This window comes from Rhinolophus sinicus, linkage group LG12 (assembly GCF_036562045.2).
Source record: "Rhinolophus sinicus isolate RSC01 linkage group LG12, ASM3656204v1, whole genome shotgun sequence".
NCBI lineage: Eukaryota > Metazoa > Chordata > Mammalia > Chiroptera > Rhinolophidae > Rhinolophus > Rhinolophus sinicus.
Window position 1 is genome coordinate 58,092,846 of NC_133761.1, and position 15,375 is coordinate 58,108,220.

Sequence of the window (15,375 nt, forward strand, 5' to 3'; positions counted from 1 at the left end):
GGTGGGGGCGGGGACGAGGGGGAGGAGTTCCCCATTATATAGGACTTTGGATGGAATATTAGTTTGGACCGGGATTGGGTGGTTATTAGACTTGATTACACTTTATATTATCTAAGAGTGCTCAGGAAAGCTGTGAGATCTGCCCATGGTTTCATGTGGGGGCAGAGAAAGGATTAGTCATTGGGTGATGGGGAAAAGCACACCGCTATGTCTCGGTGACATCCAGTTGTGTTCCACTCACTTGATAAACCTGTTGCGTGAGCAGACAGAATGGCGGTCGTTTTGACAAAGTTTATTTAATTTAAAGCCCCCGTGCCCAGAGCAGCATTTTAGGACCTGGGTGAATGACATTAAGTAGATAGGATATTTGTCCTTAAACGTGCTCACAGTTTAGTGGGAGGGAGAGAACAGGTTAGTCCATTGCAGCCTGCCTCTTACAGGTCTCCCTGCCATTGGCTTCTCCCCACTTCCATCCCCCTTCTTCTGCCAGGACAGTTATGAGCTTGAACGTGTTGACCTTCTGACTGAGGAGCCTGGACAGTCTGTGCTCTGTGCCGTGTTCACTGTGTACCAGTCTGAGCGGTGGCGGTGGCTGGACCCAGGCAAGAGACTGAGACAGACCTAGCAGTGAAGCATTTGGACCTTGGATCAATTACTCAAGCATTCAAGCCCCAGCTTCCCCATCAATACATGGAGATAAAATCTACCCCTTGGTCTGTTGTGAGAAATAAATGAGATACTTGTCCAGGGTTTACCAGGGTGAACTTCACATTGAACTGCTTCATAAGGAGAGCTCATAACCCAGTTATCAGCTGGGACATTTGGCCTCGCCCCCCTCTCTGGCCTTCTCCCTCCTGTATTTGAAACCTACTGGATGAGTTTCAAACAACTCTAGTCCAAAGACTGTCTTTATGGTTAGATGTTTCTAGGGGAGAAGAAAAGTAAAAAAAAAAAAAGAGAAAAAAAAAGAAAATTTTAAAGTAAACGAGAGTACTGCATGACATCATTCTTAATAAACTAGAGTGAAGGAGTCCAACTGGAAAGGTTGATGACTTTGTAGTAACTTTTTGTGTGTGTGTGAGTATACCAGGGAGGTTAGGCGTGTCAGACACATTTATATTTGGCAGAAGGAAGTGATTTAACTTTCCTTTGTATACGATGTCCGTGAAGCTGATTATACCTGGGATTTATAATTCAATTTAGTGAAATGGAAAGACACTTGAAAAAATTAAAAAGTGGAAATGGGGTTATTTGTCATTCTTTCATCAGATAATCTTGAACTGGCTGTGCCAATCCCATATATGAAAATTGGTTTTCCCCGAGGTAATTCTGAGGACTCTGGTACTACTGCCTTGTTTTCTAGTGTGATTAATGACAATCTTGCCTCTCCAGCAGATTGTCTGGGTCTTTAGGACAAGGATGGTCTCCTCTCCTTTTAATTTTAAAAACCATTTTAATTTTTAGTATTCTGTGGTAATTAGATCACTTAATAATTACTCATTGACTTTGTCTTGTAATTGACTTTTGAATCATTCAAAGTCGTTTAAAATAAGCTTATGGCGCTTTTGGTGTTAATCATGTTTTCACGTATTCTTTGACTATAACTATTTGAAAATTGGCAATCGATGTATTTGTTAACCAGAACAGTCCATTCCTAAGTCCTGCCCTGTAACAGGGAGTTCCCCGCGTTCTTTTTATTGTTGTGGCCCATAGGAGGCCTTGTGAGTGGATTGCTCCCTCCTCAGACACATCTTAGCGTTTGGATCCACACAGATTCTGAAATTCAGAATTAATACTTGATTTTAAATTCTGAGGTGGAAATATGTGCCCACTGGGAATTCTACTGAGTTTGTCTATAGAAAGTAAATATTAATTTTGTTAAACTGAATATATTTGCATTTATGTTCCCAAATCATCACCAGCTTGCTTAACAAAAGGCAAATAGAGGCAAATGCTTTCCATTAGTGACTTTTCTATTTCTCTCAGGGATGCTTTTTAGCATAAATGTATGTGTGTGTGTGTGTGTGTGTGTGTGTGTGTGTGTGTGAGAGAGAGAGAGAGAGAGAGAGATATGTATGTATATATGTATATAAATGATTTTTTGGGGTATCAGTTTACACTATCAGTTGAAATGACACAGCTCTTATTTAACCATTCTTTTTGGCTGATTTCATTTCATTGTCTAAGTAGGTGACTGCCTTGATGGGACAGTTTGTCAAACACACACAAGACACAATGTCAGGTCAAGGCCTGCCTGAGGAGGCTGGTAAAGACAGAACAAGCTGCTTTCAGAATCAGACCATGTATTACTTATACAGCAAAAGGAAAAATCGCTGAAGGTACCCAGCTCCCTGTGGTCCTTATCTCTCCACAAAGAGGGCCAACACACACAAAAGGGGCTGCACCCCTGAAACACAAGTTATGGGAGTCCCCATTGCCAAGGAGCCAATTCTAAACTGCGGCTGTGTGCATTTATATTCTGCATTTCTGCTTTGATGGAGGCAGGCCAGGAAGCCTCATACCTCATCAGAACCTGGGAGACAATGAGAGCCTGTGTGTGATGTCCTCGCAGGGCAGACGGGGAGGTGAGTGGACAATGGCCTCGCAGCAGCTCCTCAAGGGGCTCCCAGGCTCTCGTGTTCTGGAAGGATCACGAGACATTCTATGGAGACTCAGATGAACTGTGTTTCAAGGCTTCGCCAGCGTGGCCTCTGTGGATACAGGGAGGTCGCCCGGGCATCATGGTGGAGCTGTTCCCTGGGCCATCCTTTTGAAGCTGCCAGCCCCCCGTGATGGTCACGTAAGAGAGAATGTAGCAGGGACCTTTTAGCTCCATTTTGAAGCTCTGGCTGGTCCAGCTTGTCTACTTTTCTCGTAGCTGCTTAGACTCCAGAGAGAAGTTTTCTTGTGGGCAGATCTGTTACTGGCTAAGAGAACCGAGGTCTGGTATGCATGACCTCAAGGGGATACCCAGTTTATTAAGAAAGCAGAGCAGTTTCGGAGTGCTTCGCTGCAGATTTTGCTGTACTGGGCTTTAGTTGGTAGGCACAACCTAATGGTTAATAGCTCAGACTCTGCCGTTGGACAGTTCACCCATTTACAGGAGGGTGAACCTGAACAGATTGTCTAACCTCAGTAAGTCTTCATTTCCTCATCTATAGAGTGGGGACGACAGCAAGAGAAACTACTTTGAAGTACAGGTAACATGCTAAGAATGCTGTCTGATACGTCAGCACCCAATAAAAGCAGCCCTCGATATTACTGAGCCTATATCGCAGTGCTGAGCTCTCTACTGAGCATTTGAGATAAGGGGGAAAGACAAGGAAAAAAGAACCCCAAACTTTGTTAATTTACCAGACAGCTGACTTAGCTGGACACAGACCTAAAGCAGTCCGTCAGCGAACGTTGACAAGGGTGATAGGACGATCTTTGTAAAGGAGGGATCAGGGGTCACAGGATTTATCTTGTGGTTGGACTGTATTTGATTACACTGCTGAGCAGGCCCAGTGACTTGTGGCTACAGGCGGAGAGCAGAAGGTCACTTAGTAGAAGCCACCATCAAAGAGTACTGTCCCCCAGATCGCTTTGTAGAATGGTTTGGCCGGGGACCATCCACATCCCTTCATTTTCCTTCCATCGTCCAGCTTGGGGAAGGCCCGCACAACTGGTTTGATCATTTTGACTTAAACAACTGGTCATTTCATATCCTATGGGATGTGTGCTGAGGACATTAAACGCAGGTGTGTGGGGATAGAAAGTGAAGGCACAGCCATTTTCCAATTAGGAGCCTCTCAGTTGCCTGAAACCCAAGCACATGGAGTGAACCAGACACCCCTGTCTGGAGCTCTGTATTCAACTCAGGATCCAACTCTCAGTGGAAAATTAAAAACAAAGTCATTATTATATATTAGATTTATTAAAAATGCAACTATTACCAAGAGCCTGTGGGCATGTGTGGAAAATGCCGTAATTAAATTAAATTAAATTAAATCCAGAAGCTAGAAGTAACATTTTCCACTAAGGAGGAGGAGGAGAAAGAAAAAAAATAAGCCCAGAAGAGAATTCCAAACCAGAAAAGTACAAGAAGTGGCCAGGATTCTTCTAGGAGAAGGAAGATGTTATAACGGTTATTATTATTGCTGCCCTGAGATAATGGAAAAGTAATATGTAAATTTGGAACAAGATTGGAACTTTCCAGGCATTGGGAAATGATGTTTATTTGGAAGAAGGTGAATAACATTAAAGCCAGAAATGGAATAGCTACTATAATAGAGAAAGTTTATTTGTAGTAATTATTTAGAGTAATTATTCAAACAGTGACTCTCAGATCAGTGGGAAAGCAGTGTTCTTTCAAGGTCACCAAGGTCAAGGGAGGGTAAAATTGTCCGCTGGCAGATTCAACTTGCGTGCTTTATTTCTGGAAAAATTAGGACAGTGTTAAGATGATAGGTGATAGGTAAGAGTGGAGCTTTAGTCCTGTCTCCAAGACAGCCTGTGTTTCTTGTTTCCATCCACACGTGATAGAAGGAAGGTTGAGTAAAGAAGAAAGAGAGTTAGTGGGATGAACCCTGGGTGTGTCTACATTTTGGTTTTCCTTTTTTGAGCTGTGTTGCTACAAAGAGGTTGGATGGTCCTCACAAAGGCCCCTGGGCGTATTCCCACATCCCTTAGGACTAGAAGCTCGGAAGGGCCTTTGGGGCAGAAGACTTCGAGTTAGTTGCTTTGCTGGACTAGAATCCTTAGTTTCTTCTGCAAGATCAGCATTGGCTGCCACTGTGCTGCTTTTTCCGAAATTAGGACAGTTCTGGGGTATTTTTAACGTATGAAGTGGTCCAGGCAGTCCGAGGGTGAGGTCAGAGTACAGTCAGTGCCTCAGGGGTGGCAGCTCTCTAAGATGCATGGCCCACGGAATCCCCTGGCAGCAGCAACTGAAGCAGTTGCTATTCTGGAGGTTGGTGGTTATGGGCTGTCTGACTACCAGAAATGTTCCATTTGTTTTGTATTTGAAACATTAGTTTTTGCCCCATATCTGAGAAATTTGTTATCCTTCTGAATTCCACTCAGGCTGTTGTCTTTGCTCCCAACTGGCTCATGTTGATGTGGTTGAACTTACTGATCAATTTAAACATCAGATTTGATTGATGGATACTTGGCCAGATAATCTATTGTGTGTCAGTCAAAATGATGGGACCGGTTGCTTGAAGGGAACTCTAGATCACTACCAGGCCACTCAGGGATTGCGATAGAAACTTCTGAGGTCTGGATAAAACCCTGTCTTCTCAAACTGGGGCTCTTGGGGCTTTCTGCACAAGGACGGATTCACTTTACTCAGGGGGGGAACCTGTGAGGACTTTTCATGATTTTAGGTTTTTTTTTTTTTTTTTTTTTTTTTTTTTATGGCTAGCTCATTAACTGTGGTTCTTGAGGGAAAAGGGAGGTGGTGAATTCTGGCATCCAGGCTGGCAAACCTGTAATCAGTGAGGCTCTTTGGCTCTGCAGTGTGGCTACATTGTCTCTGGCCGTGAATAAAGGCTTCCTCAGTTTACATAAAAGGGGCTCACTCCTCCCCTGCAGCCCTCCATGGGAAAGACTGCTGAAATCAGGTGCTTATTTAATATAATCTAATTTAAAGGAACACACTCTACCCCTTTTATGTGCACAGGACTCAAGTGCCAAATGCTGCGCCTTGAGTGGGTCTGTTTTTATTCCCGGCAGGTTTTCACAGGGTGTTATTGTAGGGGTGAGGTCGTCTGGCTGGTCACCTTGATCCAAGCCCTGCTTGCACAGTAAGTTTATAGTTTTTTTTTTTTTTCTTTAATCCTTGCGAAGTGGCAGAACTCCTGTTGGAGTGTGAAGGGAATCAGATACTTATAATCATTTTTAACTGCTGGGGTCAGATCTGCAAAACCACTCAAAAAGCCAACAAGCGATTCAAACTGCCACATTACACAGGGTATAAAAACCCCGAATTTTACGTCTGTAGAAAACCATGTCATTTGCGAGTTGAGGCTTTGGATAATTTCAAACGATTCTCAGAAGTTTCCCTGTAGTACGTCCCCTGTTTCCAGAAAAAAAGTAGGAAAGACAAGAAGATAATACCAGGAAAAGAGTATCCCATTTCTTTACCATATTTTTTCCTACCGCTATGTCTAATGCCAATAATAGAAATTATGAGGGAGAAATGTAAGTGTGGCTTGATGGCTTTATGCGTTTGAGTTCCTCATGAAGTCAGATTGCCAGAAGCAAGCTGGGAAGACAGATGTGGGAGAGTCGGACAGGGAGAGGAAAATAAGAGAATTCCATGCTACTTCGAAGGATGTGTACAATTTATGAAAGATACTGTTAAGGCTTTTGGAGTGTGGCATCTCTATTGCCACTGCTATGTATGTGGGTGAGTTAGGTGGCAACCGTCAGAGCACAGCTTGAGCACGGCAGGGTCCTGGACCACTAACTAGAACAACCACGTGACTCACCACATCAGCTGCTCGGCTGTCTTCCCAGATGGGCTGGAGGGCTGCCGTGCAGTTTGAGTAAATCAACGTGGCATGGAAGGGTGAGAGGAAGGGTGATGGAGAAGGTCCAGAACCTTCGCTACAGACTCCATGTCAAGTCCTGAATGCAACAACAGGGACTGTATTGCTGCCAGTTCATTGCTGTCCCTTCTGTACATCCGAGTGCAGTAAATATTACAGATCAGTTTTCATCCTAAATAGGAGTTGTGTGAAATGGTCTTGGTAGGGTGGAAAGCAGAGCTGATCTGTGTAAACAGGAGCTTCGTCTAGGAAACTTAACGTGTCTTTCCTTTGTATTAGCCCATTTATCAAAAGGTATGAACCTAGCTTTGAACATGGCCCCTTCTTTTGTTTCTTAATCTTGTGGACGAGAGATAGCATATGGTTAAGACCATGGCCTTGAATCAACAGGTCTAGACTTGAATCCCAAATCTGTGATTTATTAGCTATTTGAACCTGAGCGTGTGCTTCAGCCTTCCTTTTCTTATCTTCAAACTGAGGACAGTAACTGTATCTTACCTTATAAATTGTTGGGAGGATTAAATGAGATGATAGATTGAAGACGCTTTCAGTTTTTTCAACCATAATCTGCAGTAGGAAATATATATTTTGACGTTACTAATTGGCATATGTATATGTACACACACACACACAACACACACACACACACAACTTTAACAAAAATTTACATAACTTTAACAAAAATTTCATGCAACAATACCCTTACTATGTGTAATGTGCTCTGATACTTTCTGTTCTATTCTATTTCATATTTAAGAAATAACCTGGTCATGAGCCACTACATTAATTTTACAACCCATCAATGGGTCATGAGCAATAGTTTGAAAAACACAGATCTAGCACTTAGCACAATGACTGGCACACAGGCATTGTTCTGTAAGGAATAAACATTGTACTCGGGAGGGAATGATGTCATGTAAGAGGTTTACTGGGGCATAATACTTTGGCCAGAGGAAGTTGTAATAAAACGCTGAAAGTTTCTTAATGAAAGTAGCATGAAGGTTGCCAATATGATAAAAGCACTTTTTCCTCCTCTTTTTTTTTTTTTTTCTGATTAAGGCATGAAATTGAAAAAATAAAAAATAAAGAAGCAAGAGGCAAAGAGGTTGGAAAAATTTAAACAAAACATCATTCTCTTTTCCTTAACATAGTTTAATTCAAATTTTCTAACCTAAAGATCAATTTTAGAATGGTTAATATTGACACTTTTGGACAATAAATACTTTAAGGCAGAAAATGCCCAGGATGTTATTTATATACAGTTCATGTACCCAGTTTAGTCAGGGAGACAGATAAAGGAACAGATGTAAGAGCATGTGTCCCAGAATTGTGACTACAACCCTAATCTGAACGTAATAGGCTCAGAGACTCCTCTGTTTGAGGAGACGCAGAGGAGAGCCAGACACTTCCCTCCAGGGCTCACGAGGAGGCTGCAGAATGTCTTGGCCACCACCTGCCACCACACCTATCCGGGATAGAAGGGTAGGTGGCAGTTTACATAAGAAGTCTGGAGACGTGGGATTTTTAGAGTTGTTGGCCTTGTGGGGAGTGAGTGCAGAGTCCACGGTAAGGGGAACTTACCCTCTACCCCATGGCGAGCACGGGAGTTGCTTTCCCTTCTCCAACATCAAATGAAGGGACCTCTCAGACCATCATTTGTAAAGCCCACGTGTGTCTGCCGCAGGCAGGTGGGGCATCGCATACCTCAGGCATCAGTCTTGCTGATCTGCCCCTGAGAACCTGAGAAAGGAAGATTTGGGGGGAGACCACAGGGCTCAGATAAGGCGTGGCTACTGTGCCACGGCCTGCACCAGCACCGTTAGCCTAGGAGGGGTCCTGAGTGTCCAGTGGACTGAGAGAACCCTGCAGACAGTGGCTGGCGAGTCCATGGTAAGAGGGCTGTCCACAGGATGAGGGGACCACATCAGAAAGGGGCTGTTAGATGGACCACTAGTGACAGGAGTTGGGAGGGTGGTCGAAATGGAGCTAGAATAGGATTTCCCATCAGTTCCCATCAGTGAATCATGTAGTGAGAGGGGTGCCCCAGTCAATGAACTCATGAGCCCCACAAAAGAGTCAGCTTTGGGCACCTGCCCTATGTGCCTAGCCTTACCGGCCAGTCAGGGTTGGCCAGAGAGAGGATTCTAGTGGCTCCAGTTAAGTAAGCAGATGTTTGTCCCCTGCCTGTACCCGCCCCTGTCCCCCAGCAAATCTCCCTTTCCTGTTCCCATTCTCAAAAGATCTGGGATCTGAGGATGGATGGAGGTGGTGTGGTGATGAAAAAAATGTCTTCCTTCCCGCTCCAAGTCCCTGAAGCCATATCTGACTTGAGGGAGAGGGAACGTTTTTGAATCAGATACGAGCCCAGACTTATTAACAGGATGGAACTCAGTTTTAATAACTGCAAATAACTGGAATGTTATGGGACCTGCCCGAGGTGTTAAAGGATTTACTATCAAGCAGGGAAGGAAGATTTGACAGAGCGTGAATGAAAACAGTGATTTAAAAAATTTTGTTTGTTTCCCACTGATTTGAAATTCCAGTTCCTTAATACACTGTTTACAAATTAAATGCAAAACAGAGGGATTGGTCTTATAATGGTGTCAAATACAAGTATTTTTCCTCTCTTGCACAATGTTTTGTTTTTTCTTAGACTTAATAAAATTGTTTTATTTTTTGGTTTGCTTAGGTTTCTATTTACGTATCGCCAACTCAACCCCAACCATTTTTCCCAGTTGTGAAAAATCTCTCAGTATGTTGAAATACATAAGGTGTTCTATTAAATTCATCTTGTTGGAAACGTCTTTTCTAGAGCCCCTTCTGACCTGTTCCAATTTGAACTGGTTGCTCTCTCTGGGTCTGCTACAGAGCTTTTATCATGTGGTCTTTCAAGAATATTTTGAGGGGAATTTTCTTTTGACATAGATCCTCTATTTAGATTCCAGGTCTTATTTTTCTCTTAATTTCTTTCCTTGTTTTTGTGGAACACTTGCTCCAGCAACTTCTGAAAAACATTGTGTGGGATGTAAATTTTTGGACTTAGCATATGAAAAATGCTTTCAGTTTATCTGTTGTGGTTTGTTTGCCCAATAGCTTCAGCAATTCCCCACCGTGTATTCATGTCCCCGACCATAGTGACTCTAGGTTTTGGTCAATGGGACAACATCAAACAAGAAGTAAGAAGAAATGGGAAATGCTTGCACATTGGGTGTGCCCTTTCTTCCTGCTTTTTGGGACCCTGAAACCACCACGGGGAGAAGACAGGCTAGTTTGCTGGAGGATGACAGACTATGTGGAACAAAGAGACAAGCTGTATCAAGTGAGAGACCCTGTTCCTTCTGCTCTAGACCAACTAGCCTATAATGTGTGTATGAGGCCATCCTAGATTATCTAGCCCCAGGTGAACTGATACCCGACTGCAAAGATTCACCAAGCTAGCCCACTCCAGAAGAACCACTCTACTGACCCACAGAATTATGATAAATAATAAATGTTTTGTTGCATTTAAGTGAATATACTTTGGAGTGATTTGTTACACAGCAAAAGCTAACTGATGCTGTATCATGACACTTAATGATACATTAGCTGGGCAGAGAATAGTGCACTGAAGATCATTTTTTTAAAAGGTTAAAGGCATTGTTCTGTTGTCTTCCACTGTTGTTGGGAAGTCTTAAGCCACACAATTCCTGTGTTGTTGTTTTTTTGCATACACTTTTTTTTTCTCTTTGAAAACCTAAAGATTCTTTGAAAACCTAAAAACTCTTTAGAGTTTTCATATTTCACAATTATGTGCTTAGTTTGGGTTTCTCTTCATCTGTTGTGCTGGGCACTTGATAAAAATGAACGCTTTCAATCTGAAATATGTGTCTTCTGGTTCTGGGATGTCTGTCTATCTGTATGTATGTATGTACATATGTATGTACGTGTGAATTATTTAGTTGATTACTTCTACCCATCTATTTTCTGTGTTCTCTCTGAATTTTCCTCTGTTTAGATACTGAACTCCTTGGATTGCACCTCACATTTTCTCAGGTGTTCTTTTTATCTTTCCACTGATTTGTCTTTTTGCATTATTTTCTGGGAGATTTCCTCAAAATGGTTTCCCTAACACTTTCATTGAGTTTATTTCTGTTATCACATTTTTCATTTCTAAGGGCTTTTTTTTTTTTTTTCCCTCTGATGGCTCTGTTTTGAAAGAACAGTGTTTTTGTTTCATGGATGAAATGTCTTTTATTTCTCTGAGAATATTAATGAATTGTTTTTGGAGTTTTTACTTCCTTGCATAGTTTCTATTTCCTTGAAATTGACCTCTGTTGTCTTATTTTGGTTATTGACTAGAATGAAGCTGTAGAATTTATAGGTGATTTGAAACTGGGAGAATTTGTAGATGATTTGAATTGGGTCACAGGAGAGGATTCTAAGTAATCTTTTTTATTTTTTTAATTTATTGGGGTGACAATTGTTAGTAAAATTACATAGATTTCAGGTGTACAATTCTGTATTACATCATCTATAAATCCCATTGTGTGTTCACCAACCAGAGTCAGTTCTCCTTCCATCACCATATATTTGATCCCCCTTACCCTCATCTCCCACCCCCCACCCCCCTTACCCTCTGGTAACCACTAAACTATTGTCTGTGTCTATGAGTTTTTGTTTCTCATTTGTTTGTCTTGTTCTTTTGTTGTTTTTGGTTTATATACCACATATCAGTGAATTCATATGATTCTCTGCTTTTTCTGTCTGACTTATTTCGCTTAGCATCATACTCTCAAGATCCATCCATGCTGTCACAAATGTTCCTTTATCATCTTTTCTTGCCGCCGAATAGTATTCCATTGTGTGTATATACCACAACTTCTTTATCCATCTATCGTAGGACATTTTGGTTGTTTCCATGTCTTGGCCACCATAAACAAAGCTGCAATGAACATTGGAGCACACGTATCTTTATGTATAAATATTTTCAGATTTTTTTGGTAGATACCCAGGAGAGGGATTGCTGGGTCATATGGTAATTCTATTCGTAATTTCTTGAGGAACCTCCACACTGCCTTCCATAACGGCTGCACCAGTCTGCATTCCCACCAACAGTGTATGAGGGTTCCTTTTTCTCCACAGCCTCTCCAACACTTGTTACTATTTGTCTTGTTGATGATGGCCATTCTGACTGGGGTGAGGTGATACCTCATTGTGGTTTTTATTTGCATTTCTCTGATGATTAGTGATGTTGAGCACTTTTTCGTATGTCTATTTGCCATTTGTATGTCCTCTTTGGAGAAATGTCTCTTCAGGTCCTCTGCCCATTTTTCAATTGTTTGTTTGTTTTTTTGTTATTGAGTTGTATGAGTTCCTTGTATATTTTGGATATTAGCCCCTTATCGGAGGCGCTGTTTGCAAAAATCTTCTCCCATTCAGTTGGTGGCCTCTTTATTTTGTTGATGGTTTCTTTTGCTGTGCAGAAGCTTTTAAATTTCATATAGTCCCATTCGTTTCTTTTAGCTTTTACTTCCAAGATTCTAAGTAATGTTGACCAGTTGTAACAGGATGTATCTGACAGTGAAATGTCACAAGTTTCAATATAAGGTTGGGTTAGCCATATCAAGTATAATATGGGAGATGTGTGGTTTAGAAGTAGAATATATAAAAATTATTTAGAGGTTTTGAGAGTTGATTTAATGGACAGGAAGTTTATTGCACTTCCTTTAGTGTACTAGTGGACACTAAAAAATGCAAATAAAGTCTTAAGGCTTCATTAATGAAGGTATAATGTTTAGAAAGAGGGAGATGATGGGCTTACTCTATATTATGAAGCTGTAGTTCAGTAATAATAACAATAGATACACTCTGTTGAGCACTTTCATTGTGTTTGGCACTATTTTAAGTGCTTCACACATATTAACTCAATTAAGTACACCACACTTTATGAAGAGAAAAAAAAAGACACAGAAAAGTATAAGTTCCTGTCCAAAGTCATACAAATAGTAACTTCCCAGGTCATGCAGACTCTGACTCTGTCTAGAAGAGCTGGATTTTGAACCAGGTAGCATATGGCACCACGATCTGAACTCCTGACCACCATGCTGCACTGCTTCTCTGACTATTGTATTCAGACACTTGAAAGAGATCTGGACAAAAGAGAACCCTCCAGATGGTGAAAGCACTTAAAACCAAGCGAGCCAGGCATGAACTGAAGGCACTGTGGGTGCTAGCAGAGGAGACTCACAGGAAACTGATAAAATACCTTTAAATATTTGAATAGGTCTAAAGAAAACGAGAGGCTAGATTTGTTCTCTCTGACTCCCAAGGGGAAAACTAGGACCCATGATTAGCAGCGCTAGTGAGGCGGATTTTAGCTACGTGTGCAGAAGGCCTCTCTAAGGACCAGGGTTTCGAAGACTGATGGAAAGGCTTTAAAGAACCAGTCTCCTGGTGTTGGAGTAGTTCAAAAAGGACCTGCAGTCCTCACGGCAGGATTCAAACCGCAGTCGGGCGTTGGAGGAGATGACCAGTAAGGTTTAAAATCTTGAGATGCTAGGATTCTGTTCATTAGGCAAACAGCCTATTTTGAGAAGCATCCCTAAATTCTCTAGATTTTGGAAGAGAAGGCCATCTGAAAAGGTCATTTTAGTCATTCCCCTGGTTGCAAGTATATCTGTGTCCAAACCAATGGAAAGTTTAAACCTTTCCTCTTCCCCATCCCACCTCTCTGACAGCCTCCAAAGGGAAGCATCAGAGCAGCTGAGACTTTTAAACATTTAGGGTTGAATGGACAGTCAGAGATTGTTTAGTGTGACACTCTTTTTGCAGATGGGGGAACTGAGAATGGTGACACGACCCTCCCAAGGTCACACTGCCGGTTTCTGGCAGAGGAGGAACTAAAATCCAGCCCTCTAGACTTTAAGTTCAGTTTTCTCTGCCACATACTGCACTGTCACTCACACTCCCCTTGGAAATTCCTTCCTTGCATCTAGCTTAAATTCTTCCCTGTGTGTTTTAATCCCAGTTTCCTACCGTTTCTACTAAATGCGATGAGTGTTGGCAATTTTTCCTGGCAGTAAAAAGTCTTTTTGTCTTGAATAATGGAATGCTCTCTGTTAGCTGTATGTTGTTATATTCTCCTTGGCTGGGATGGGGCGGTGTCCATTTCACACTTGCACTCATCCGAAGTTAGCAAGAATTCTGAAAAAGAAAAGGCAAAACTGGTAGTTATTGCCGTTTGTAGTAATTTCTCAAATACTTGTTTGTGACCAAGGATGAATGAGGTCTGGTTGTCACATGCCTGTAGGGTTCATGCAGATGTCCCTGTCCGGGGACAGGCTGTTGTTTATTTCATCACTGACTGAAGGCATTGTTCCTACCAGCAAAACTGTAGCCAGGTGGGCAAGTCAAAGGGGCCCAGAACAAAATCGTAGCTTTTTCTAGGGCAATCCTTTCCCCCCTGTTCTGTTCCTTAGTTTCCATGATCTGTGTTGATATTCTACTCCTCTTGAGCTGGGATTTCTAAACATGCATGCACTACCTCTTTGTATATAAACATAATTTGATATACCCTCGCTCCCTCCCCTTCTCCCCATTCCCACCACTCATAATTAGATGAGCTTTACTGGAATGTACGAAGAAAGCCCAGGTGGCTATAACTCAGCTTCACCACAGGAGGGCAGTAGAGTCTACAGAATGAAAAGAACGGTCTGAAAACCAGCTCCTCTTTGTTCACACACACCGTGTTTCCCCCAAAATAAGACCTAACCGGAAAAGCCCTAGCATGAGTTTTCAGGAGGACATCCCCTGAACAGAAGAAGCCCTAAAGCGTCTTTTGGAACAAACCTTAATATAAGACCCAGTCTTATTTTCAGGGAAACAGGGTAGAAGCTAGATCATCAAATGATTTGCAAAACCTGGCAACTTTTAAGAACAATGGAGGGGGTATCATGCATTAAGTGCATACTACTTCCTGCTTACTTCTCTGACTGTTCTCCTCAACTGTGTTCTGATTATTTGTTTCCAAGTGTGTCTCCTTGGTACTGTGTATCTCTACAGCTGCCATTCGAGGAATGGAGGAATTGTAAGCATCTCTCTCCCTTTCTTCTTCCTGTCTGTTTCTTTATTCATTTGTACAGCTTATTAACCAAGAACAGGGCTAGGCATGAGGGTCCCTGCTTACAGGGGTTTACGGATCAGATAAGGTTTTGGTTAAAACTATGAGTGGTAAAAGGGTCTGCATAATTGCCACACAACTAAGAACTGCACCTATCAAACTAGGCAAAAGTCAGCATGACGTAAAAAGACCAGGAAGGTGTACCTCATTTGGCACATGTTGGGGTTCGAACAGCTCCTGGTGGTAAAGATTAAAAAGACATTTTGAAAGAAATAGAGAAAAATCTAGTTAAGGAGGCTTTTCATTTAATTAGGGATGGCAGATGAAAGAGATTTTGAAGTTATAATAAAATTTGGAAAGGCCAGAAAAGAGTGAAATCGTGCTCTCCTGATTGTTCTGACTGAAGGATTGTGCAGTCACGGTCAAAACCTGAACTTTGGGGTCAGACTGAACCAACTTCTGTACTTACCTACGTCGGAGGGCAGGCTAGGTCCTTTAGCTTCCTAACTCTGGCTTCTTATCAGATAAATAAAGCGATGTTGTGAATGTTAAACAGGAGGCTGCTGGCCAGAGGTTCAGGGCAGTGTCTGGCCCATGAGAAGACCCAGGGAATGGCAGCTGTCACTCTGTTTGCATCTTTCCCTTTTTGTGTTTGATTTCATCTTGTTCAAGTTCAATAAATTCCCACAGCGAGGATGAGGCTTAGAGGGTTTGCCTGGAAATCCCTGGAATGGCAGCAGGTTT